Raw genomic sequence first — 26,891 nt, forward strand, 5'->3', positions numbered from 1 at the left:
AGTACGATTGCAGAATACCCCACCGTAACACGTTAATTTGCAGAACACGCTTAGCTATGCACAGTACGATTGCAGAATACGCATACAAGGTGGATACGCAATAGCAAAGCTGACTGCAAAATTCTTCACACCGAACAGGCTAGTAGCAACTGACACGCAAAATTTGTAAAGCAATGCCAGACAGCCAGCTACACACTGTTCTACAAGATTGACCGTAGCGAAGCGAGCACACCGAACAAGCTAGTAGCGAGCTGTTGAACGATCACACAATAGCAAGGCTGACCAAAGCAAAGTAACTGACATGCAAAATTTGTAAAGCGTTGGCAAAGCTTCTTATTGGCTGGAACCTGGTTACTAGTTGAACGACGGGGCCCCATCGTCAACTCTCAGTCACCTGGTTCGCTGGTTGGGGGAGATAGCCTGTAAATGAGGGTGTGTACATGCGCCGAATAAAGGTTACGTACTCTTTGCATGCCACACTAGGTGTAGCGAGTGTGGTGGTGGTCGTTCTGGGTGCAGTGGTTATGGTTCTTGGTGTAGTGGTTGCAGTGGTTCTGGGTGTAGTGGTTGTGGTGGTTCTGAGTGAAGTGGTGGTGGTGGTAGTTCTGGGTCTAGTGGTGGTGGTTCTGGGTGTTGTGGTGGTGGTGGTTCTGGGTGTAGTGGTGGTGGCTCTGGGTGTAGTGGTGGTGGTTCTGGGTGAAGTGGTAGTTCTGGGTGTAATGGTGGTAATTCTGGGTCTAGTGGTGGTGGTGGTTCTGGGTGTAGCGGTTGTTCTGTGTGTTGTGGTTGTGGTGTTTCTAGGTGTAGCGATTGTGGTGGTTCTGGGAGTAGTGGTGGTGGTGGTTCTGGGTGTAGTGGTGGTATTTCTGGGTTTAGTGGTGGTGGTGGTTCTGGGTGTAATGGTGGTAGTTCTGGGTGTAGTTTTAGTTGTGATTCTCAGTGTAGTTTTGGTGGTGGTTCTGGGTGTAGTGGTGGTGATTGTGGGTGTAGTGGTGGTGATGGTTCTGGGTGTAGTGGTGGTGGTGGTTGTGAGTGTAGTGGTGGTAGATCAGGATGTAATGTTGGTGGTGGTTCTGGGTGTAGTGGTGGTTCTGGGTGTAGTGGTGGTGGTTCTGAGTGAAATGGTGGTGGTGCTTCTGAGTATAGTAGTGGTGAGGGTACTGGGTGTGGTGGTGGTGGTGGTTGTATGTGTAGTGGTGGTGGTGGTTCAGGGTGTAGTGGTGGTGGTTGTTCTGAGTGTAGTGGTGGTAGAGTTTCTGGGTGTAGTGGTGATGGTGGATCTGGGTGTAGTGGTGGTCGTGGTTCTGAGTGTAGTGGTAGTGGTTTTTCTGGGTGGAGTGGAGGAGGTGGCTCTGTATGTAGTGGTGGTAGTGAATTTATGTGTAATGGTGCTGTTGGTTCTGGGAGTAGTGGTGGTGGTTCTGGTTGTAGTGGTGGTGGTGGTTTTGAGTGTAGTGGTGGTGTTGGCAGTTGGTGTAGTGGTGGTGCTTCTGGGTATAGTGGTGATGGTGGTTCTAGGTGTAGTAGTGGTGGTGCTGCTGGGTGCAGTGGTAGTGGTGGTTCTGGGTATAATGGTATTCGTGGTTCTGGGTGTAGTGGTGGTTCTGTGTGTTGTGGTAGTTGTGGTTCTGGGTGTAGTGGTGGTTCTGTGTGTTGTGGTGATGTTGGTTCTGGGTGTAGCGGTTGTGGTGGTTCTGTGTGTAGTGGTGGTGGTGGTTCTGGGTGTAGTGGAGGTGGTGGTTCTATGCATAGTGGTGGTAGTGAATTTGTGTGTAGTGGTGCTGTTGGTTCTGGGAGTAGTGATCGTGGTTCTGGGTGTAGTGGTTGTGAATCTGGGTGTAGTGACAGTGGTGGTTTTGAGTGTAGTGGTGGTGGTTCTGGGTGCTGTGGTTCTGGGTGCAGTGGTGCTGGTAGTGGTTCTGGGAGTAGTGGTGGTAGAGGTTCTGGGTGTAGTGATGATGGTGGTTCTGGGTGTAGTGGTGGTCGTGGTTCTGTGTGCAGCGGTAATGGTGGTTCTAGGTGTAGTGGTGGTGGGTCTGGGTGTAGTGGAGGAGGTGGTTCTGTGTGTAGTGGTGGTAGTGAATTTGTGTGTAATGGTGCTGTTTGTTCTGGGAGTAGTGGTGGTGGTTCTGGGTATAGTGGTGGTGGTTCTGGTTGTAGTGGTGGTGGTGGTTTTGAGTGTAGTGGTAGTGGTGGTTCTGGTTGCAGTGGTGCTGGTGGTGGTTCTGGGTGTACTGGTGCTGGTGGTGGTTCTGGGCATAGTGGTGGTGACGGCTTTTGGTGTAGTGGTGGTGATTCTGGGTGTAGTGTTGGTGGTGACTCTGGGTTTAGCGGCGGTGATGGCTCTGGGTGTAGTGGTTGTGGTGGTTCTGGGTGTACTGGTGCTGGTGGTGGTTCTGGGTGTACTGGTGCTGGTGGTGGTTCTGGGTGTACTGGTGCTGGTGGTGGTTCTGGGTGTAGCAGTGTTCGTCTGTTAATTTGTGAGCCACTGATCTATCCCCTCATCCATTATTCTGTTTAGTCATTGACAGTTGTTCATTACAACTTTATTTGTATTCATGGACTATATAGTATTGTGACAGGTTAAATTAGATCTGCCGCTAAAGCTCCTGGGCCATGAAGAATTAGCCCATATTGTTTTGGAAAATTGCATTTACTTGGATGTAATTCATTATGTACATAACAGTAAATGATAACAAAGATAATTATTGTTTATCAAAGTTACATAGACAAATAGGAATTTGGGACACCTAGGTCGCAAAAATGTCCCCCTTCGATACCTACCACTGTCATATCCACAAGTTGCTCTGGACCTATTAATTACAAATGAAATAAGTATCACCAGGAATTCTGGTAAATATATAAATTTGTGGACTGTATATTAAAATTAATAAACGATTATATATATACAATTTACATAACAGAAAGAGAATATCTTAATATCACTCACCAATTTGGCTGGAGATTAAGGTGTATCATACTCAGAAAACCTCACTGTCTATTCATGAAAATTACACTGGCCAGAGTTACAAACATAAACAAACTTATCTGAGGCTCCTGGAGCTGTCTTGTCCAGTCGCCTGATATCTCAAGTTATGCAGGAATACACATCCAATAATTTCGGCTCCTATTTGAGAGGTGTCAACCCCATTTTAACGTCTAGAGCACGAAAAATGCTTCCCATTATTCACTAACGTCTGTTGCTCAATTCAAACAACAATGGCGAGACTCTTCTCTGCAAGCGCAGAATTTTTCCCATTTTTTATAACAAATTTTTATTAAATACAGTATGGCCATCTATTTACATATAACTACTGTATTTCTGGAAAATATATACAGTATTTTCCACAGTTGTTGAGAAATGGTTTACCAGCTAAGGTTAAAGATTAAATAGGTAATGGCAAGGTAGGCAAACTTGGTAATGGGACACTTGTTGTGGCAATTGTTGTGCCAGGTGTTTGACCACTAGTTACAGTAGGTCTCTGTGACAGAGTTTTGTGGCAGACAGCCTGTACTCCTGTCCACCTTAATTGTTGATTACTAAATGTATCCAAAACATTTTCAATTTCATCATCAGATGGATCTGATTCAAGAAAGTCATTTTCATATTTTGTATAATCTGAATTAGTTATTTTCAGACATTGATTAAGTAATTCAAATTTTACCTCAAGATCATCAAAATCTGTTTGTATCTTGAGTTAATCCTATACAGACTGAAATTAGATTTTGTAATTGTGTAATCTTAGTCTGTAAAGACTGAAACAGAGTTTTCAAACAAGCCATTTTAATGGTATACTGGAAATTCTAGCACCAGAACTGGTGAGTTGAGAAATGGTTTACCAGCTAAGGTTAAAGATTAAATATAGGGGGAACTTAGCTTGATAGACAGCTTTAGCCTACACAGCCGTCCCTGTAGGTGAGGTCTTGAAAAGCTGTCGTAGCCACTTCCCAATGGGCTGAAAAAAATATATATTGAAAATAAATTACCCCTAGGGGTATTATGTCAGTATTTCCAAAACTGATTGCTGACTGGAAAACTTACTTTTGTAGGCTCGATGGCCTGTAATTTGCCGAGTATTGGTAGTTTAATTAGCATAACATGATATCCGCTGTGCAGCTGACCTGTCAATGTTACGATGATTAAAATTACCTGGGTATTTGTAGCTGACCCATACTTGCACCTGGATATCCATAGACTTGATTGAAGAATAGTGGTCCTTGAAGAATGTCTCACTACACTCTGTTGGGTCGAAACACTCGTTGTTAAACTGTTCATCAAGATTTGTTCATTTATTCACAGTCTGTTTACTAAAGAAGCTGATCACACTTCTCTGTAAGTGTTTATTGTGTTTTGTGAGACACTTTGTTCCCACTAACGCACAGATCAATGTTCTTTGTTGGTTATTCCGGCGTCAGTGTGAATCCCAGTAGGATCAAAAATAATCTGACCTCACAGCATCTCCCCGCCCTCACTTGTCCCCAGCATAAAGGAAAAGCTGACCTAGTATTTTTCCCCTCTTTGCCAAACTTCCACTAGGAAGCTGAGCAGAATGCTTGATTCTTGCTGTCTTAAGCATAGACAACAATGTACACTATCTTTACCATGGTAATAAAGTTGGAGCAGGATTTCCTTAATTGTCCTGCTAAAGTAAGAGATGGACTGTCTCTTCTTAAACTAAACTATTTGCAACATCAGACTCTTGTAAGGAGCAGCGGCCGTGTGACCACGTCACATACTCGTACTGCATCTGGGATCAATTGCTGTAGCAGTAAACAAGATGCCCCTTCTGAGAAGGCTGGGCCCCTCAAGACTGAAAGGGCCTGAAGGGGGCTGATACCCCCCTCCTGGAGAAAATTTCTCCACACGTATGGTTACAGATGGTTACTCTGAGGGGAAAGTATGTATAGTTTGTCCCTAAAAAAAGCCTTCGTCGGTGAGGTTTTAGTGCGCTAGCCTGTCAACTTGTGAAGGTCGCAGATCCATGCCCTCGTCCAAGCGTTTCCTGGTAAAGGAAATCACTAAAGCACATATAAATTCGCAATTTTATATAGCGATTATTTTTGAAGATTTTGGTATCACCTTTTTACTGTGATCTTACTGATTCCTTCTCCTACTGATTCCTACTCTCTCCATGTCATTCTACTTTGTTCCATTCTCTCTAAATAATCAAACCACCTCAACAACCCCTCTTCAGTCTTCTAATACTTTTATTAACTCCACACCTCCTCCTAATTTCCACACTACGAATTTTCTGTAAAATATTTACACCAGACATTGCCCTTTGACATAACATCTCCACTGTTTCCAGTCTCCTCCTCGCTGCAGCATTTGCAACCCATGCTTCACACCCATATAAGAGTGTTTGTACCACTACTCTCGTACATTCTTTTCTTTGTCAACTTCCATTTTGTATTTGAATCCCCATAATTTAATCCCACCCTTCTCCCCAACACCCTAGCATTTACTTTTTTTACAACCCCATCTACGAAAATGTTAGACAACCATGATGACATTACACATCCCTATCTAAGACCTACTTTTACTGGGAAGTAATCTCCCTCTCTTCTACACCTGTGCCTCACTATCCACATAAAAACTCTTTACAGCATTTAGTAACTTACTACCTACTCCATACACTTGCAACATCTGCCACATTGTTCCCCTATCCCCTCTATCATATGATTTTTCTAAATCCATAAATGCAAGCTTCCCTACCTTTATCTAAATACTGTTCACATATATGCTTCAATGTAATCACTTGAGCTACACATCCCCTGCTCATTCTAAAGCCTCGTTGCTCATTTGCAGTCCTGCTCTCTGTCTTACCTTTAATTCTTTCAATAATAACCCTACCATTCACTTTACCTGGTATACTCAGTAAAACTATTTCCCTATAATTTTTATGATCCCTTTTGTCCCCCTTCCCTTTATATAAAGGAATTATAGACGCTCTCTGCCAATCCCTAGGTACCTTCTCGTCATTCATTCATTTATTAAACAAAAATATCAACCACTCCAACACTACACATTCCTTGCTTTTAATATTTCTGTCATGATACCGTCAGTTCCAGCTGCTTTACCCCCTTTCATACTAAGTAATGCCTCACGCATCTCCCCCACACTCACATCCTGCTCTTGTTCACTCCTAAAAAATATTATACCACCCTGACCAGTACATGAAATTACTGCCTCCCTTACTTCATCAACATTTAAAAGTCCCTGAAAATATTCTCGCCATCTACCCAATACCTCCAGCTCTCCATCTACTAACTGCCCTACTTTGTTTTTACCTGACAAATCCATTCCTTCCCTAGGCTTTCTTAACCTGTTTATCTCACTCCAAACTTTTACCTTATTCTCAGAAAAATTTGTTGACAGTGCCTCTCCCACTCATTTTATCTCCTTTTGCACCCTTTCACAATTCTCTTCTCCTTTATTTTACTCTCCATATACTCCACTCTTCTTATATCACTTCTGGTTTGTAAAAACCTCTCATTAGCTACCCTTTTCTCTTTTATCACACACTCCATCATTCCACCAATCGCTCCTCTTTCCTCCTGCACCCACCCTCCTAAAGCCACAAACTTCTGCCCAACATTCTAACACTGCATTTTTAACACTATCCCATCTCTCTTCAACTCCCCCACTACTCATAATTGCACTAGTCCATCTTTCTGCCTATAGTTGCCTATATTTCACCTTAAATAACCCCCCTCCCTTAGTTTATAAACTTTCACCTTTCTCTTACTTGCTTTTGCCATTTCCCCTTTGTCCCATCTAACAGTAGCTACAATTAAATAATGGTGTTGCCCCTCTATGAACATGTACATCCTGGAGCCTACCCATCAACCTTTTATCCACAAATACATAATCTAACAAACTACTTTCATTACGTGCTATATTATATCTTGTATACTTATTTATTCTCTTTTTCAAAAAAAAAATATGTGTTACTTATTACCAAACCTCATTCTACACATAGGGCAATTAAAGGCTCCCCATTTTCATTTACCCCTGGCACCCCAAATTTACTTACTACTCCACAATATTATTACCCAGTTTAGTACTAAAATCCCCAACCACAAGTACTCTCTCACTTGGTTCAAAACTCCCCATGCACTCACTCAACATTTCTCAAAATCTCTCTGTCTCTCCTCTACACTTCTCTCTTCTCCAGGTGCATAAACACTTACTATAACCCACTTTTCACATCCAGCCCTTATTTTACTCCACATAATCCTTGAATTTATACATTTTTATTCACTCTTTTCCTGCCATAACTTATCCTTCAATATCATTGCATTCTTTTTACTTAGCTCTAACTCTGTTAGAAACCCCTTACCTAATCCCATTTATTTCTTCCCACAGAAACTCTCCTACATCCTTCAGCTTTGTTTTCTTTTCGTTCATAACATCCACAATCATCTCTTTCTCATCATTCGCACTTTATCCTCGCACATTCAAAAATCCCACTTTGACAGTTTTCTTCTTATTTTTAGTAGGCTATATGGGCAAAGGGGTTACAAGGCTATTGCTCCTGGCATTTCAGTTGACTTTTACAACATGCATGACTTACGGAGGAAAGATTCTTATTCCACTTCCCCATGGACATGAAAGGAAAAGTAATAAGAACAAGAACTATTAAGATTAAATCAAAGAAAACTTAGATGAGTGTGTGTACACAAACGTGTATATGCATGTGTAGTGTGACCTAAGTGTATGTAGAAGTAGCAAGACGTACCTGAAATCTTGCATCATGTAAAACAATTACAAGCTTCTGTTTTACACTCACCTGACAGGACGGTAGTACCTCCCTGGGCAGTTGCTGTCCACCAACCTACCAACCAAATATATATATATATATATATATATATATATATATATATATATATATATATATATATATAAATATATATATTATGACAGGCGTATGACAGGGTGGGTAGGGGGGCAATGTGGCAGATGTTGCAAGTGTATGGTGTAGGAGGTAGGTTACTGAAAGCAGTGAAGAGTTTTTACGAGGATAGTGAGGCTCAAGTTAGAGTATGTAGGAAAGAGGGAAATTTTTTCCCAGTAAAAGTAGGCCTTAGACAAGGATGTGTGATGTCACCGTAGTTGTTTAATATATTTATAGATGGGGTTGTAAGAGAAGTAAATGCGAGGATCTTGGCAAGAGGCGTAGAGTTAAAAGATAAAGAATCACACACAAAGTGGGAGTTGTCACAGCTGCTCTTTGCTGATGACACTGTGCTCTTGGGAGATTCTGAAGAGAAGTTGCAGAGATTGGTGGATGAATTTGGTAGGGTGTGCAAAAGAAGAAAATTAAAGGTGAATACAGGAAAGAGTAAGGTTATGAGGATAAAAAGATTAGGTGATGAAAGATTGGATATCAGATTGGAGGGCGAGAGTATGGAGGAGGTGAACGTATTCAGATATTTGGGAGTAGACGTGTCAGCGGATGGGTCTATGAAAGATGAGCTGAATCATAGAATTGATGAGGGAAAAAGAGTGAGTGGTGCACTTAGGAGTCTGTGGAGACAAAGAACTTTGTCCTTGGAGGCAAAGAGGGGAATGTATGAGAGTATAGTTTTACCAACACTCTTATATGGGTGTGGAGCATGGGTGATGAATGTTGCAGCGAGGAGAAGGCTGGAGGCAGTGGAGATGTCATGTCTGAGGGCAATGTGTGGTGTGAATATAATGCAGAGAATTCGTAGTTTGGAAGTTAGGAGGAGGTGCGGGATTACCAAAACTGTTGTCCAGAGGGCTGAGGAAGGGTTGTTGAGGTGGTTCGGACATGTAGAGAGAATGGAGCGAAACAGAATGACTTCAAGAGTGTATCAGTCTGTAGTGGAAGGAAGGCGGGGTAGGGGTCGGCCTAGGAAAGGTTGGAGGGAGGGGGTAAAGGAGGTTTTGTGTGCGAGGGGCTTGGACTTCCAGCAGGCATGCGTGAGCGTGTTTGATAGGAGTGAATGGAGACAAATGGTTTTTAATACTTGACGTGCTGTTGGAGTGTGAGCAAAGTAACATTTATGAAGGGGTTCAGGGAAACCGGCAGGCCGGACTTGAGTCCTGGAGATGGGAAGTACAGTGCCTGCACTCTGAAGGAGGGGTGTTAATGTTGCAGTTTAAAAACTGTAGTGTAAAGCACCCTTCTGGCAAGACAGTGATGGAGTGAATGATGGTGAAAGTTTTTCTTTTTCGGGCCACCCTGCCTTGGTGGGAATCAGCCAGTGTGATAATAAAAAAAAATAATGTATGTGTAGACAGCAACCGCCGTCCTGCCAGGTGACTGCAAAACAGAAACCACTGTAATTGTTTTGCATGATTGTAGGACTGCTGGTGTCTTTTTTCTGTCTCATAAACACGCTGGATGACAGGTATTTCTTGCTACTTCTACTTACACTTAGGTCACACTACACAGGCAAGTACATGCATATATATATATATATATATATATATATCTATATATATATATATATATATATATAGATATATATATATATATATATAGACACACATACACACATCTAGGGTTTTTCTTCTTTTTCTTAATAGCTCTTGTTCTTGCTTTTTTCTCTTTCTATTGTCCATGGGGAAGTGGAAAAGAATATTTCCTCCATAAGCCATGCGTGTCGTATGAGGCGACTAAAATACCGTGAGAAAAGGGCTAATAGCCCCTTCTGAACATATTTAATAAAAATGAGAAGAAAAACTTTATAAAACTGGAATGCTTGAAAGTGCGTGGATGTAGTGCAGATGACAAGAAAGAGATGATGTTATGAATGAAAAGAAGTTGGATGTCCTGGTCCTAAGCGAAACAAAGCAGAAGGGTGGTAGACGGGTTTCAGTTTGGAGAAATAAATGGGATTAAGTCAGGAGTGAAAGAGAAGAGGGAATATAAATGTGTAAATTCAGGGAATATGTGGATTAAAATAGTGGTCGGATGTGAAAAGTGGGTCATAATAAGCGTGTATGCACCTGTAGAGGAGAGGAGTTTAGAGGACAGAGAGAGAAATTTTGGGTGATGTTAAGCGAATGTATAGGAACCTTTGAACCAAGTGAGAGAGTAATTGTGGTAGGGGACCTAAATGCTAAAGTAGGAGAAACATTTAGAGAGGGTATGGTAGGTAAGTTTGGGGTACCAGGTGTAAACGATAATGGGAGCCCTGTGATTGAACTTTGTATAGAAAGGGGTTTAGTTACAGGCAATACGTATTTTAAGAAAAAGAGGATAAATAAGTATACAAGATATGATGAAGGGCGTAATGACAGTAGTTTGTTGGACTATGTATTGGTAGATAAAAGACTGTTGAGTAGGCGTCAGGATATACATGTTTATAGAGAGGCCACAGACATATCAGATCAGAGTAAAAGGTAGATGGGATACAAGAAAAAATAGAAGCAGCAATTAAGAGAGATGTGAAGGTGTATAAATTAAAAGAGGAGGAAGTTAAGGTAAGATATAAACAACTATTGGAGGAAAAATGGCTAGTGAGAGTATAGGCAATGGGGTCGAAGACGTATGGGGTAGATTTAAGAATGCAGTGTTAGAGTGTTCAGCAGAAGTTTGCAGTTAGAGGAAAGTGGGAGTGGGAGGGAAGAAGAGCGATCGGTGGAATTATGACGTAAAGAGAGTAGTAAGGGAGAAACAGTTAGCACATGAGAGGTTTTTACAAAGTAAAAGTGATGCAAGGAGGGAAGAGCATATGGAGAGAAAAAGAGAGGTTAGAGAGTCGCGAAGCAATCTAAAAAGAGAGGAAATGAGAGAGTGGGTGAGATGTTATCAACAAAATTTGTTGAAAATAAGAAAAAGTTTTGGAGTGAGATTAATAAGCTGAGGAATCCTAGGGAACAAATGGATCTGACACTTAAAAATAGGAGAAGAGAGTTATTAAATGGAGAGTTAGAGGTATTGGGAGATAGAGGAAATATTTTGAGGAATTGTTAAATGTTGATGAAGATAGATAAGCAGTGATTTCGTGTATAGGGCAAGGAGGAATAACATCTGGTAGGAGTGAGGAAGAGCCAGATGTGAGTGTGGGGTGTGTTCGTGAGGCAGTGGGTAGAACGAAAGAGGGTAAAGCAGCTGGTATTGATGGGATAAAGGTAGAAATGTTAAAAGCAGTTGGGGATATAGTTTAGGAGTGGTTGGTGCTATTATTTAATAAATGTATGGAAGAGGGTAAGGTATCTAAGAATTGGCAGAGAGCGTGCATAGTTCCTTAGAATAAAGGCAAAGGGGACCAAAGAGACTGCAAAAATTATAGAGGAATAAGACTGTTGAGTATACCTGGTAAAGTGTATGGTAGAGGTATTATTGAAAGAATTAAGAGTAAGACAGAGAGTAGGATAGCAGATGAACAAGGAGGCTTTAGCAAAGGTAGGGGGTGTGTAGACCAAGTGTTTACAGTGAAACGTATAGGTGAACAGTATTTAGATAAGGGTAAAAAGTTTCTGTGGCATTCATGGATTTGGGTAGTTAGGGGGGCTAAGTGGCAGATGCTTCAGGTGTATGGTATAGGAGGTAGGTAACTGAAAGCAGTGAAGAGTTTTTAAGAGGATAGTGAGGCTCAGGTCAGAGTAAGTTGGAGAGAGGGAGATTATTTTCAAGTAAAAGAAGGCATTAGACAAGGATGTGTGATGTCACCATGGTTCAATATATTTATAGGTGAGGTTGTAAGAGAAGTGAATGAAAGGGTTTTGGCAAGAGGTGAGGAGTTAAAAGATAAAGAATCAAAAACAAAGTGGGAGTTGTCACAGGTGCTCTTTGCTGATGACACTGTGCGTTTGGGAGATTCTGAAAAGAAGTTGCAGAGGTTGGTGGATGAATTTGGTAGGGTATGTAAAAGAAGTATATTAAAAGTGAATATAGGAAAGAGTAAGATGATGATAACAAAATATTTGGTGACGTAAGATTGGATATCATACTGGAGGGAGAGAGTATGGAGGAGGTGAATGTATTCAGATATTTAGGAGTGGACGTGTCAGCTGATGGGTCTATGATGGATGAGGTGAATAATAGAATTGATGAGGGGAAAAGGGTGAGAGGTGCACTTAGGAGTCTGTGGAGACAAAGAACTTTGTCCATGAAAGCAAAGAGGGAAATGTATGAGAGAATAGCTGTACCAACACACCTGAATGGGTGTGAAGCATGGGTGATGAATGTTACAACAAGTAGGAGGCTGGAGGGAGTTGAGGTGTAATGTCTGAGGGCAATGTGTGGTGTGAATATAATGCAGAGAATTCGTTGTTTGGAAATTAGGAGAAGGTGTGGGATTACCTAAACTATTATGCAAAGGGCAGAGGAGGGGTTGTTGAGGTGGTTTGGATATGTAGAGAGAATGGAACAAAAGAGAACGACTTCGGGAGCGAATAAATCTGTAGTAGAGGGAAGGCGGGGTAAGGGTCGGCATAGGAATGGTTGGAGTTAGGGGGTAAAGGAGGTTTTGTGTGTGAGTGGCATAGACATCCAGCAAGCATGCATGAGCGCATTTGATAGGAGTGAATGGAGACAAATAGCTTTTAATACTTGACGTGCTGTTGGAGTGTGAGTAAAGTAACATTTATGAAGGGATTCTCAGGGAAACCGGCAGGCCGGACTTGAGTCCTGGAGATGGGAAGTACAGTGCCTGCACTCTGAAGGAGGGGTGTTAATGTTGCAGTTTAAAAACTGTAGTGTAAAGCACCCTTCTGGCAAGACAGTGATGGAGTGAATGATGGTGAAAGGTTTCCTTTGTCGGGCCACCGTGCCTTGGTGGGAATTGTATGCCATATATATATATATATATATATATATATATATATATATATATATATATATATATATATATATATATATATATATATATATATATATATGTATATATATATATATATATATAAATATATATAATATATATAAATATATATATATATATATATATATATATATATATATATATATATATATATATATATATATATATATATATATATATATGTCGTGCCGAATATGTAAAACTGGTCAAGTAGCAAGAACTCATATAAAATTAAGTCCTTTCTGAAATTTTCTCTTATACGTTTAAAGATATATTTTTTTCATTAATGTTGATGTAAAAATTTATAATTTTGCACCAAAATAATCTTAGAAAGCTTACCTAACCTTATTATAACAAGAACAATTTATTTTAGCCTAACCCAACTAAATATATTTTAAATTTGTTTACAGTAATTTAATACTAAACAAACACAATGAAATATATTTTTTTCGTTAGGTTCAGAATGATTTTGGCGAAATTATTGCATACACAAATTTTCACTTGCCCTATATGACAAGTTGAGCGTTGCTATTTAAGCCAAGATTGCAAGTTCTGCCTATTCGGCACGACATATATATATATATATATATATATATATATATATATATATATATATATATATAGTGCCGAATATGTAAAACTGGTCAATTATCAAGAACTCATTTAAAATTATGTCCTTTCTAAAATTTTCTCTTATACGTTTAAAGGTATATTTTTTTTCATTAATGTTAATGTAAAAAATTTTAATTTTGTTCCAAAAGAATCTTAGAAAACTTACCTAACCTTGCTATAACAAGAATAATTTATTTTAGCCTAACCCAACTAAATATATTTTAGATTTGTTTACAATAATTTAATACTAAACAAAGACAGTGAAATATATTTTTTTCGTTAGGTTCAGAATGATTTTGGCGAAATTATTGCATACACAAATTTTCGCTTGTCCTATATGGCAAGATGACCGTTGGTATTTAAGCCAAGATCGCAAGTTCTGCCTATTCGGCACGACACATATATATTTTCATATATATATTACATATATTTATATTATATATATATATATATATATATATATTATATATTTATAATATATATATATATATATATTATATATATATATATATATATATATATATATATATATATATATATATATATATATATTTATATATATATATATATATATATATATATATATATATATATATATATATATATATATATATATATATATATATATATATATATATGTCGTGCCGAATACTCAGAACTTGCGATCTTGGCTTAAATAGCAACGTTCATCTTGCCATATAGGACAAGCGAAAATTTGTGTATGCAATAATTTCGCCAAAATTATTCTGAACCTAACGAAAAAAATATATTTCACTGTGTTTTTTTATTATTAAATTATTGTAAACAAATCTAAAATATATTTAGTTGGGTTAGGCTAAAATAAATTGTTCTTGTTATAGTAAAGTTAGGTAAGTTTTCTAAGATTCTTTTGGAGCAAAATTCAAAATTTTTACACTAACATTAATGAAAAAAAATATATCTTTAAACGTATAAGAGAAAATTTTAGAAAAGACTTAATTTTAAATGAGTTCTTGCTAACTGACCAGTTTTACATATTCGGCACGACATATATATATATATATATATATATATATATATATATATATATATATATATATATATAAGAACATAAGAACATAAGAACGAAGGAACACTGCAGAAGGCCCACTGGCCCATGCGAGGCAGGTCCAAGTCCCTACCGGCTTAAGCCAATGCACCCAACCTAGTCAGGTCAGGTCACATTGACTTAAGGGAGGAACACGGCAACCGACCTGTTAGCACAAGCTATCAGGTCCAACTCACACCCACCCACATCTACTCATGTATTTATCCAACCTATTTTTAAAGCTACACAACGTTCTGGCCTCTATAACTGTACTTGGGAGTTTGTTCCACTCATCCACAACTCTATTACCAAACCAGTACTTTCCTATATCCCTCCTGAATCTGAATTTTTCCAACTTAAAACCATTGCTGCGAGTCCTGTCTAGGCTAGATATTTTCAGCACACTATTTACATCCCCTTTATTTATTCCTGTCTTCCACTTATAAACCTCAATCATATCCCCCCTAATTCTACGTCTTTCTAGAGAGTGCAGTTTCAGGGCCCTTAGTCTATCCTCATAGGGAAGGTTTCTGATACATGGGATCATCTTTGTCATCCTCCTTTGTACATTTTCCAGAGAATTTATATCCATTCTGTAATACGGTGACCAAAACTGTGCAGCATAATCTAAATGAGGCCTAACCAAGGATGTATAGAGTTGAAGAACAACCTGAGGACTCCTATTATTTATGCTTCTTGATATGAAGCCAAGGATTCTATTAGCTTTATTGCGAACACTTATGCACTGTTGTCTTGGTTTCAGATTACTGCTAACCAGAACTCCTAAATCTTTTTCGCAATCCGTAATATTAAGATCTACATTATTTAGTTTATATGTGGCATGGTTATTGTCCTGTCCAACATTTAGAACTTTGCATTTGTCTATATTAAACTGCATCTGCCACTTCTCCGACCATTGCATCAGTCTATTCAAATCTTCCTGGAGTGCTCGAATGTCCTCGTCAGAATGAATTCGACGGCCTATTTTGGTGTCATCGGCAAACTTGCCGATGTCGCTCTTTATGCCCTCATCTATGTCGTTTATGTAGATTGTGAACAGCAGGGGGCCCAACACTGACCCCTGTGGAACACCGCTCGTGACGCTTCCCCACTCTGATTTCTCCCCATTTATGCAAACTCTCTGCTGCCTATTTGTCAACCATGCCTCTATCCAGGAAAAAATTTCTCCTCCTATTCCATGTGCTTTAATTTTCCTCAATAGTCTCTGATGTGGGACCCTGTCAAAAGCCTTACTGAAGTCCATATACACAATATCATATTCATTACCATGATCTACCTCCTCAAATACCTTAGTGAAAAAAGTTAATAAATTCGTAAGGCAGGAACGCCCCTTTGTAAAACCATGCTGAGATTCGTTGATTAATTTATGCTTTTCAAGGTGGCTACGAACTGCCTCGGCAATTATTGATTCCATAAATTTTCCCACTATGGAGGTTAGGCTTATTGGTCTATAGTTCGAAGCTAAGGACCTGTCACCTGTTTTGAAAATAGGTATCACATTTGCCATTTTCCACTTATCTGGCACCATGCCAGTTTGTAGTGATATGTTGAAAAGATTAGCCAAAGGTGTGCTAAGCTCCTCTTTACATTCCTTTAGAACCCTTGCATACAGTTCATCAGGGCCTGGGGATTTGTTAGGTTTTAATTTATCTATTTGCCTAAGGACCATGTCACTTGTGACCCTAATAGTGCACAGTTTATTATCGTCCTGTTCTACATAATTTATCATTACTGGAATATCGCTGGTATCCTCCTGTGTAAAAACTGAGAGGAAGTATGTGTTAAAAATTCTACACATTTCCTTATCACTGTCAGTGAGCTGACCCGAGGAACTTTTGAGTGGGCCTATCTTGTCCCTGATCTTACTTCTGTATACCTGAAAGAATCCTTTTGGGTTAGTCTTCGATTCTCTTGCAACTTTAACCTCATAATCTCTATTTGCTTTTCTAATTCCCTTTTTTATTTCTCTCTTTAACTGAATATATCGATTTCTTAATTGCCCCTCTCCTCTTTTGATTTGCCTATATATGCCTCTCTTTTGACCAATCAGATATTTTAATCTATTGTTCATCCATTTAGGATCATTTTTGTTTGATCTGATTTCCCTATTTGGAACATAATTTGACTGAGCAGCTAGAACTATGCCCTGGAAAGCATCATATCGGCAACCATCACCACCTACCTGACCCCTAGTCAGGTCATTCCAGTTCAGCCCACCTAAGTAATTTTTCAGTCCTATGAAATCAGCCAAGCGAAAGTCAGGGACGGAGACTTGATTGCCATTATTAGGGGAATTCCATGATATGTTAAAACTGAGTGATTTGTGATCACTCTCCCCAAGCTCATCATTAACCTCAAGATTATTAATTAGTGTTTCCCTACTGGCAAGAACCAAGTCAAGGAGGTTATTTCCCCTAGTTGGCTCTGTCACAAACTGTTTTAAAAAACAATCCTGGATCGTATCAAGAAAGTCACCCGACTCTAAATTTCCTGTCAAATTGCTCCAGTCAATCTGTCTATAGTTGAAATCTCCCATTAGCACAACATTTTCGTATGTAGATGCCTTACGAATTTCGTCCCATAGAAGTTTACTGCACTCCCTATCAAGATTTGGGGCCCTGTAAATCACACCCAAAATTAGTTTTTCTCGGCCCTCGAGAAGCTGTAACCAAACAGATTCAGTGGCTGACGCTTCTAATTTAATATCTTGTCTAACACAACAATTTAAATTGTCTCTGACATACATCGCTACTCCACCACCTTTCCTGTTGACCCTGTCAGTGTGGAATAATTTATAGCCTTGTATGTGACATTCAGAGGGCATCTCTCTATCTTTCAGATTGAGCCAGGTCTCTGTTATAGCAATAATATCTATGTTTCCTGCACTTGCAATTAATCTTAGCTCATCTATCTTATTTCTAACACTCCTGCTATTAGTATAGTAAACCTTAAGGGAGCTAGTCCCTTGCTGCCCTCTGCTGTCCCCCTTAGTTTGCTGACCTGTTCTATTGTCTTTATTTATAACTTCATGCTGAATGCCTTTTATACATTTACTGTTTCCAACCCTAGTGTTGCAACCTGCTTGTTTCCCACACACACCCATACCTCTATCTTCCATCAGTTTAAAATCATAGGCATTTCACCAATGGCCTTCTCAATCGAGTCTGCAAGTGCTACCACCCCTGCCCCAGAGAGATGAACCCCATCCCTTGCATACATATCATGTTTGCCATAAAAGTTGTTCCAGTTGTCAATGAATGGGATTGCAAGTTCCTTGCAGTATCTGTCTAGCCAGCAATTTACACCAATTGCCCTAGACAACCATTCATTTCCTACTCCCCTTCTAGGCAAGATGCTACATATGATTGGGATCCCTCCCTTAGACTTAATGAAATCTATAGCTGACCTGTACTTATCTAGCAGCTCTTCTCTCCTACCCTTCCCAATATCATTTCCACCAGCACTGAGACAGATAATGGGCTTGTTCCCATTACCTGACATGATATTATCCAGTCTGTTGACAATGTCCCCAACACCAGCTCCAGGGAAGCACACTCTATCTCTCATCTTCTTATTCCTATTACAAAAAGCACGATCAACATATCTTACCTGAGAGTCACCAACCACAAGAATGCGCTTACCTTCATTAGCAGGGGCAGTAGTACCCTTACCTTCACTGGCCACTGAAGTACATTCATCCTGGAGAACAGAGAAGCGATTTCCTACCTTCAGATCTGCACTCTTAACTTTCCTTACTCTGATGCGCCTCCCATTACTGTGAACAACTCGCCACTTGTAGCAGGTGCTGGGCTGCACCTCACTGCTGGTAGCCGTTGCTACCACCCCACCAACAGCCTCCTCACAGTGAGAGACAGACTGCACCTCACTGCTAGAAGCCTCATTCCCCACATCTCCAACCACCTCACACTCTCTCCCAGGCCCATTGAGGTGGACCTTCAGCCTCCTAATCTCCTCCTGGAGAAGCAAGACCTCCTCCTTCAACTCTCCAACCTCAGCTTTTAAAACACTGTAGAAGCAAGCCATGCTTTGTAACCGTCCACGCTAATCCCCAAGCAGCTCAGGGTCTGTGACCTCACGTGACGACTGACCACTGAACATATATATATATATATATATATTATATATATACATATATATATATTATATATATTATATATATATAATATATATATATATATATTATATATATATATATATATATATATATATATATAATTTTTTTTTCAACAAGTCGGTCGTCTCCCGACCCAAAAAGAAAGAAAATCCCCAAAAAGAAAATACTTTCATCATCATTCAACACTTTCACCACACTCACACATAATCACTGTTTTTGCAAAGGTGCCCAGAATACAACAGTTTAGAAGTATATACGTATAAAAATACACAACATATCCCTCCAAAGTGCCAATATTCCTAACCCCTCCTTTAGAGTGCAGGCATTGTACTTCCCATTTCCAGGACTCAAGTCCGGTTATATAAAATAGCCGGTTTCCCTGAATCCCTTCACTAAATACTATAATGATCCACAGCTGCGCAATCTAACACATGCAGCTAGGAGGATTGGTAAAGCATACCGTGAATGTAGAACCCCAGACCTGCTCAGAACGTTCCAAGCTGCACTAACAAATGCAAGGAATAGAAAGGAAGAACTTAGGCAACAGGAATGGGAACAGTTTGTTAGTGGATTAAATAGGTCCACCCCTTTGAGTTTGGCTTAGAAAGGTATAAATAAAATAACCAGGAAAAAGACTGGCAATGTTGCTCATCCCTTTCCTCTTGAAAAAGCAAATGACCTCATAAATGACTGGTCCAAAATATCCAGGCATGAAAGCCTTCCATCTCATATTAGAAAAAATTTAGAGAGTACTTCTGAAGAAATGTTGAAACTGATTAATTTTATGAGCCAAAATATTGATGAGAGTGATTGCCTCTTTACCGAGTATGAATTAGATAATGCATTAACCAAAGGTCGATCAACTGCTCCTGGAGAGGATGGTATAACCTATGATATTCTCAGAACTCTAAGGCACGTGCCTGATAACCCTTTGTTGGCACTGTATAATCTCAGTTACATTGAGGGCGTTTTTCCTACTTCCTGGACCAATAGTCTCATTGTGCCTATCCCTAAGCCCAAACAGCCTGATACATTTAGGCCGATCTCCTTAACTAGTTGTCTTTGCAAAACTTTTGAATAAATGATGCTTAACAGATTGTACTACAGAATCAGACATCAACTTTCCCCCTATCTCTATGGGTTCATGAAAGGTAAAAGTGTGCAGAACTGTATTTCCACCTTTCTCACTGCACACACCTCTACTAGTTTTACCACTTTTCTTGATCTAAAATCTGCGTTTGATATTGCAAACAAAACCGTTATACTACATGAACTAGCCAAAATGAATATTGAAGATTGAGACACTTATGCAGCATATGGGAATCTTTATTCAGGAAACGTTTCGCCACACAGTGGCTTCATCAGTCCAATACAAAGAGGAAGGCGTAAGGAGAGGAGGAGAATGAGGTAATCAGCCCCTCAACCTGGAGTCGATGTGTTCAATCCTCTTTGTATTGGACTGATGAAGCCACTGTGTGGCGAAACGTTTCCTGAATAAAGATTCCCATATGCTGCATAAGTGTCTCAATCTTCAACTTGTCGGTTTTTCAAACCATTCGTCACAAAATGAATATTGGTGGTAGCTTACTCTGCTGGATAATAGGATACCTGTCAAATAGAGTATCCTCTGTCCTTTACCAAGGCTTCAGAAGTGATTCTAAAGAAATGTCTTTAGGTACACCGCAGGGAGGAGTTCTTAGTCCCATGCTATTTAATATTCTGATTAATGCTCTCCTAAATGCTCTACCTGCCTCACCTAAACATATAGCTATAAGCTATGCTGATGATATCATGATCCATACAACAGGGCATAAGAAGATGAATACCATTCTTAATGAAGTTCAAGCAATTTGTAATCGACTAGGCCTCATAATATCTTCCTCTAAAACAAAGATATTAACAAGCAAACGACATCCCCCACCCATCTATTTGCAGGGTGAAATCATTAGCTACGTTAAAACTTACAGATATCTTGGTGTAGATGTACCCTTTAACAAATCCACTATACCACAACTAAACAAGAAATGTAAAGCTAGGCTAAATGCTCTCAAAGCTGTTGTTGGCTACAATCCCAACTATGGTGCTAATGTGAGAATCGTGAGAATGATGTACATAGCCTATGTTAGGTCCTTAATTGATTATGCTGCTCCCATGTTGATATTAGCTAGAGAAAGTTCCCTCCGACCCTTGGAGTTAATGCAAAATGAAGCTCTCAGGACTATTCTTGGCTGTCCCAGATCTACAAAAGTTCTTAACATGAGGAAGGAGCTTGGTATTTCTAGTATCAGTGATAGGATTGTTGAAATTAACACTGTGCTCGGTATTAGAATGTTGAGAAACGAACCAGACACTGTCACAGTGAATCTTACCAAGTGTCTAGAGGTAAATACACACAGATCTAAATGGATTGTGAAAACGTGCAATTGCATTAAGTTTTATAACCTGCATGAACTGTATCACTGTAGGCAACAAGAGCATTTCACCCCTCCATGGAAGATGTGTTCATTTAATATCACATACCTACAAGTCCCTCCCAAGAAGCTCATTGCTAGTAATCCCTTCCTTAAATCTCTTGTTAGAGCAACTGCTCAAGAAGAAATTTTTCGCCTAGCTGGTAGTAATAAGTTATCACAAGTTATATGCACTGATGGATCTAAACAGGAGTCTTCTGGCAGGGCTGCATCTGCTCTTGTTGCCACCTCCCTAGTTAAGAACGATAATAAATTTGTTGAGTTAGGCATAAGAATTAACAACTGGGCGTCTACACTGCAAACTGAATTGTTTGCAATCCTAATGGCGCTAAAGCTAACCTATGACACTGAGCTTGACTCAATCATCATTACTGATTCTATGTCATCATTGAAGGCTCTTGGCTCATATAATGACTCCAACAACATGCTCATTGGGGAAGCCAGGTATAGATACTCAAAAATTAGGGACAAAGGAATTAATGTACAATTGCTATGGATCCCATCACACATTGGATTACTCCTTCATGATAAAGTTGATAAGTTAGCCAAGAAGAGTATCCAGAAGGAGAACGTAGAATATAACTTTGGTATAACTGTGTCTAGCATTAGGAATAATATTAGGAGAGAAGTAAATAATGAAGATGATTGTTATAGGAATGCAGTTAGAAGCCTGAGTAGATCTATAACCCACTATGATAACAAGAACGTAGATAAGTATGTTTATGGAGCAACTTGCAATGTGAACAGACTGACTGATGTTGTAGTGGCCAGGCTTAGGCTTGGTTACAAGTACTTCTGGCAGTTTGGGAGACACACAGATGATGATCAAACTAAATGTAAATTATGTGATCAGGCATATGGTCACTCTCTTGAACACTATGTGCTTAATTGTCCACTTATTGAGGAATACAGAGACAGACAGTATAATAACCTATGTGACATGTCAAGATATCTTATTAATGAAAATAAGATACCAGATATACTAAGCAAATTTCCTAAATTTGCTTGTAACAGATAAGTGAACTATAGATATGTAGATATAAATCCATATGTATTCCTGTTAACCCTTTGGGGCCTAGTTCCTAGGCCTTTTGTGTATCCACATGCTCTCGCGCTACAGTCCACAGGATGGATATGGGGTGCACAATAAACTAGCCACTTCGGTGGCAAAATCTAAAATCTAATCTTCACTAAATATTACCCTGCTCACACTCCAACAACTCGTCAGGTCCCAAATACCATTTGTCTCCATTCACTCCTATCTAACACGCTCAGGCACGCTTGCTGGAAGTCCAAGCCCCTCGCCCACAACACCTCCTTTACCTCCTCCCTCCAACCTTTCCGAGGACGACCCCTACCCCGCCTTCCTTCCCCTACAGATCTATACGCTCTCCATGTCATTCTACTTTGATCCATTCTCTCTAAATAACCAAACCACCTCAAAAACCCCTCTTCAGCCCTTTGACTAATACTTTTATTAACTCCACATCTCCTAATTTCCACACTCCGAATTTTCTGCATAATATTTACACCACACAATATATATATATATATATATATATATATATATATATATATATATATATATATATATATATATATATATATATATATATATATATATATATATATATATATATATATATATATATATATGTCGTGCCGAATATGTAAAACTGGCCAATTAGTAAGAACTCATTTAAAATTAAGTCCTTTCTAAAATTTTCTCTTATATGTTTAAAGATATATTTTAATTTTACTTCAGTAGAATCTTACAAAACTTACCTAACCTTGTTATTTTAGCCTAACCCAACTAAATATATTTTAGATTTATTTACAATAATTTAAAACTAAACAAACACAGTGAAATATATTTTTTTCTTTAGGTTAAGAATGATTTTGGCGAAATTATTGCATACATAAATTTTCACTTGTCCTCTATGGCAAGATGAGCGTTGCTATTTAAGCCAAGATCGCAAGTTCTGCCTATTCGGCACGACAATATATATATATATATATATATATATATATATATATATATATATATATATATATATATATATATATATATATATATATATATATATATATATATATATATATATATATGTACATATATATATATATATATATATATATATATATATATATATATATATATATATATATATATATATATATATATATATATATATATATATATATATATATATATATGCATGTGCGTGCCTGTGTAGTGTGACCTAAGTGTAAGTAGAAGTAGCAAGATATTTCTGTTATCCAGGGTGTTTATGAGACAGAAAAGAGACACCAGCAATCCTACCATCATGTAAAACAGTTACAGGTTTCTGTTTCACAGTCACCTGGCAGGACCGTAGTACCTCGCTGGGTGGTTGCTGTCTACGAACATGCATGAACAGCTTCATGCGTGAAAATTCTGCTTAAGAACTCTTGGAGATCACTCCGAGATCACCGTCCTCAAGGCGTATAAGTTTGCAAAGAACACGAACAAGCAGCAGTCCCTGAAATTAATTCCTTAGAATCCAGAAGCCAAACTTATCTGTGACAACGCTTTGAGACGCTATGGTACGAAATGCACACCTAACCAAGTATCTATGGAAAGGTTTGCGAACATCACCCAGTGCTTCAAGTGCTATGGTTTCGGCCATAATATAAACAAATGCACCAGTGGAAAAAAAGTCTGCAGTATCTGCTCAGGAGAACATGTTAACAGGGAATGCCCCGGCAGGAGCAAACCCAAGTGTCCCCTTTGTGGTGGGAGACATCATGCTGTCTCCTCTAGCTGCCCCGTTAGGAAATCCACAGTCCAGAAAATTCTGGAAAACAAAAAATTGGCGAATGCCAAGAAAACTGCTCCACAGGTACTACCCATGCAGTCCCAAGAAACCTTCCTCAATCTACCGAGCTCTGGCAGGGCACCTACTGCCACTTCTACCAACCACAATGTTTGGACCCCCTCCCCTTCCCAACCCCCCCAACCTAACCCTGGCATGTACCAAGCCCAAGGTCCACTCTCCTACCCTATCTCCTCAGGGCCCATCAAAGGAGTAATGAAGGGGACTCTGATGTACATGATGGCCCATGACATATCACGGGGCGATGACCAGCTCTGCTCTACCATCATCATCGAGCTGTTATTAGCAAATGGAGCCTCAGCTGTAATTGTCCCAGATAAAGTGCGCTCATTAATGAGTCCCTCCCATCAACCCAAGGTAAATATACCCTCAACACCCACACCTAAACCCCCTCCCCCCAGGAGAGAAGGAACGAATTTTGTTATAGTTTCTCGACGAAGGTTCATTTGTTCAAACTACACATCGCCTGAATTATTGGACCATTATGACTCACACTTCGATTAAGCTGAACCTGTAAGTCTGGCTGGCTGGCACGCATTCATTGGCAAGTCTCCACCAGGTGAGGACGTATAACGTTGCTAACTTAGTTGTTGAAGCATAATAATATTCCAGTAGTTGATTAATATTAACATTGTTTTAGTAGCGATATCGAATGTATTAATAATATCATTAGTTAACCTGTTGCGTTGAAAGCGTTGTGATTATGTTAGGATCATTAAGGTTGCAGTCCATTTAGACACTATAATAAATACAGTGTAATAAATGCCTAAGATGCACTTTCACCCAGAATATATATGTGCAGAGAGTTTGTTGTAGCCCTTAATTTATGGATTAAAATATTCATAACGTTAGTTTGGACGTGAGCAGCAGCCTTAGTAACATACAGTCAAAATGCTGTAAATCAGATATTCTAACTTTCTCACATGGTGAGACTGGTATGGACAATCAGAGTATTCTCGAATAGTTTCCGTGATTGTCATTATTCTTGTGCTGAGGTCTGGTGCATACTGTCAGAGCTGCATGAAGACGATAACACCAGCTGCAGGGATATTATATCTTCTCACAGAGTGAAATTGAATTTAATTAAATTTACAGAATTTTATGAAGAATTTAAAGGCATTTATGTTTATTACAGACAGAATTTAAGTCATGTCGAATAAGCCGAATTAGTCAAATCGGCGATCTAACGTGAAAGTAAATCTTAAATCCAAGCAAAATAATATTGGATACCTAAAAAAATAGTGATACGGAGTATATGTGTGTGTCTGTTTACATATATTTATTTAATGTAGTGCTGAATAGGTAAAACTTGAGATTTGGGCTTAAAAACAACGCTCGTTTTGCAGAATAAGGCAAGCCAAAATTTGAGTAGTGTGAGCAAGGTACCATTTCTGAAGGGATTCAGGGAAATCGACAGGCCGGACTTTGAGTCCTGGAGATGGGAAGTACAGTGTCTACACTCTGAAAGAGGGGTGTTAATGTTGCAGTTGTATAACTGTAGTATAAGCATGCCTCTGACAAGACAGTGATGGAGTGAATGATAATGAAAGTTATTCTTTTTCGGACCACCCTGTCTTGATGGGAAACAGCCGATGTGTTAATAAATTATATAATGTATATATTCAAGTGAAAATTTGTGTATGCAATAATTTCCCCAAAATCATTCTGAACCTAACGAAAAAAGAATATTTCACTGTGTTTGTTTAGTATTAAATTATTGTAAACAAATCTAAAATATATTTAGTTGGGTTAGGCTAAAATATATTGCGGTTGTTATAATAAGGTTAGGTAAGTTTTCTAAGTTCATTTTGGTGCAAAATTATAAATTTTACATCAACGTTAATGAAAAATATATATCTAAAAACGTATAAGAGAAAATTTTAGAATGGACTTAATTTTAAATGAGTTCTTGCTACTTGACCAGTTTTACATATTCGGCATGACATATATATATATATATATATATATATATATATATATATATATATATATATATATATATATATATATATATATATATATATATATATATATATATATATATATATATATATGTCATGCCGAATATGTAAGCAAAAACTCATTTAAAATTAAGTCCTTTATGAAATTTTCTCTTATACGTTTAAAGATATATTTTTTTCATTATTGTTAATGTAGAAATTTCTAATTTTGCACCAAAAGAATCTTAGAAAACTTACCTAACCTTATTATAGCAAGAGCAATTTATTTTAACCTAACTCACTTAAATATATTTTAAATACGTTTACAATAATTTAGTACTAAACAAACACGATCAAATATATTTTTTTCGTTAGGTTCGGAATAATTTTGGTGAAATTTCTGCATACACAAATTTTCACTTGCCCTATATGGCAAGATGAGCGTTGCTACTTAAGCCAAGATCGCAAGTTCTTCCTATTCGGCACGACATATATATATGTATATATATATATATATATATATAAGTAGTGAAGTTTTCTACAGAGCGGTCTCTTCTATAGAGCGGTCTCTTCTACAGAGCGGTCTCTTCTACAGAGCGGTCTCTTCTACAGAGCGGTCTCCCACGGTACGGTCTCCTCTGAGCAGGCTCCTTTTCACACCTTTATGCTAATGACCTTGACCTCACCCTCGACCACCTCACCCTCGACCACCTCACCCTCGACCACCTCACCCTCGACCACCTCACCCTCGACCACCTCACCCTCGACCACCTCACCCTCGACCACCTCACCCTCGACCACCTCGCCCTCAACCCCCCCACCCACGACCCCCACCCGCACCCACGCGCCCGCCCGCCTGTGCGCCTGCCCGACCGGCGGCCGCCCCATGCCCCGCCCCACGCCCGCCCTCGCGCCCCCCCCCTGCGCCTTCTGCAGCGCCTTCTGCAGCGTCGTCCGGATCGCCCCCAT

The 26,891-nt window shown here is 39.0% G+C and overlaps 1 pseudogene; it reads right to left on the reverse strand.

Moving 5' to 3' along the window:
* Window positions 1–262: 262 nt before the first annotated feature.
* Window positions 263–26,891, reverse strand: LOC138854194 (integumentary mucin C.1-like; annotated as a pseudogene).

Source organism: Cherax quadricarinatus, chromosome 52 (genome assembly GCF_038502225.1).
Source record: "Cherax quadricarinatus isolate ZL_2023a chromosome 52, ASM3850222v1, whole genome shotgun sequence".
Classification (NCBI taxonomy): domain Eukaryota; kingdom Metazoa; phylum Arthropoda; class Malacostraca; order Decapoda; family Parastacidae; genus Cherax; species Cherax quadricarinatus.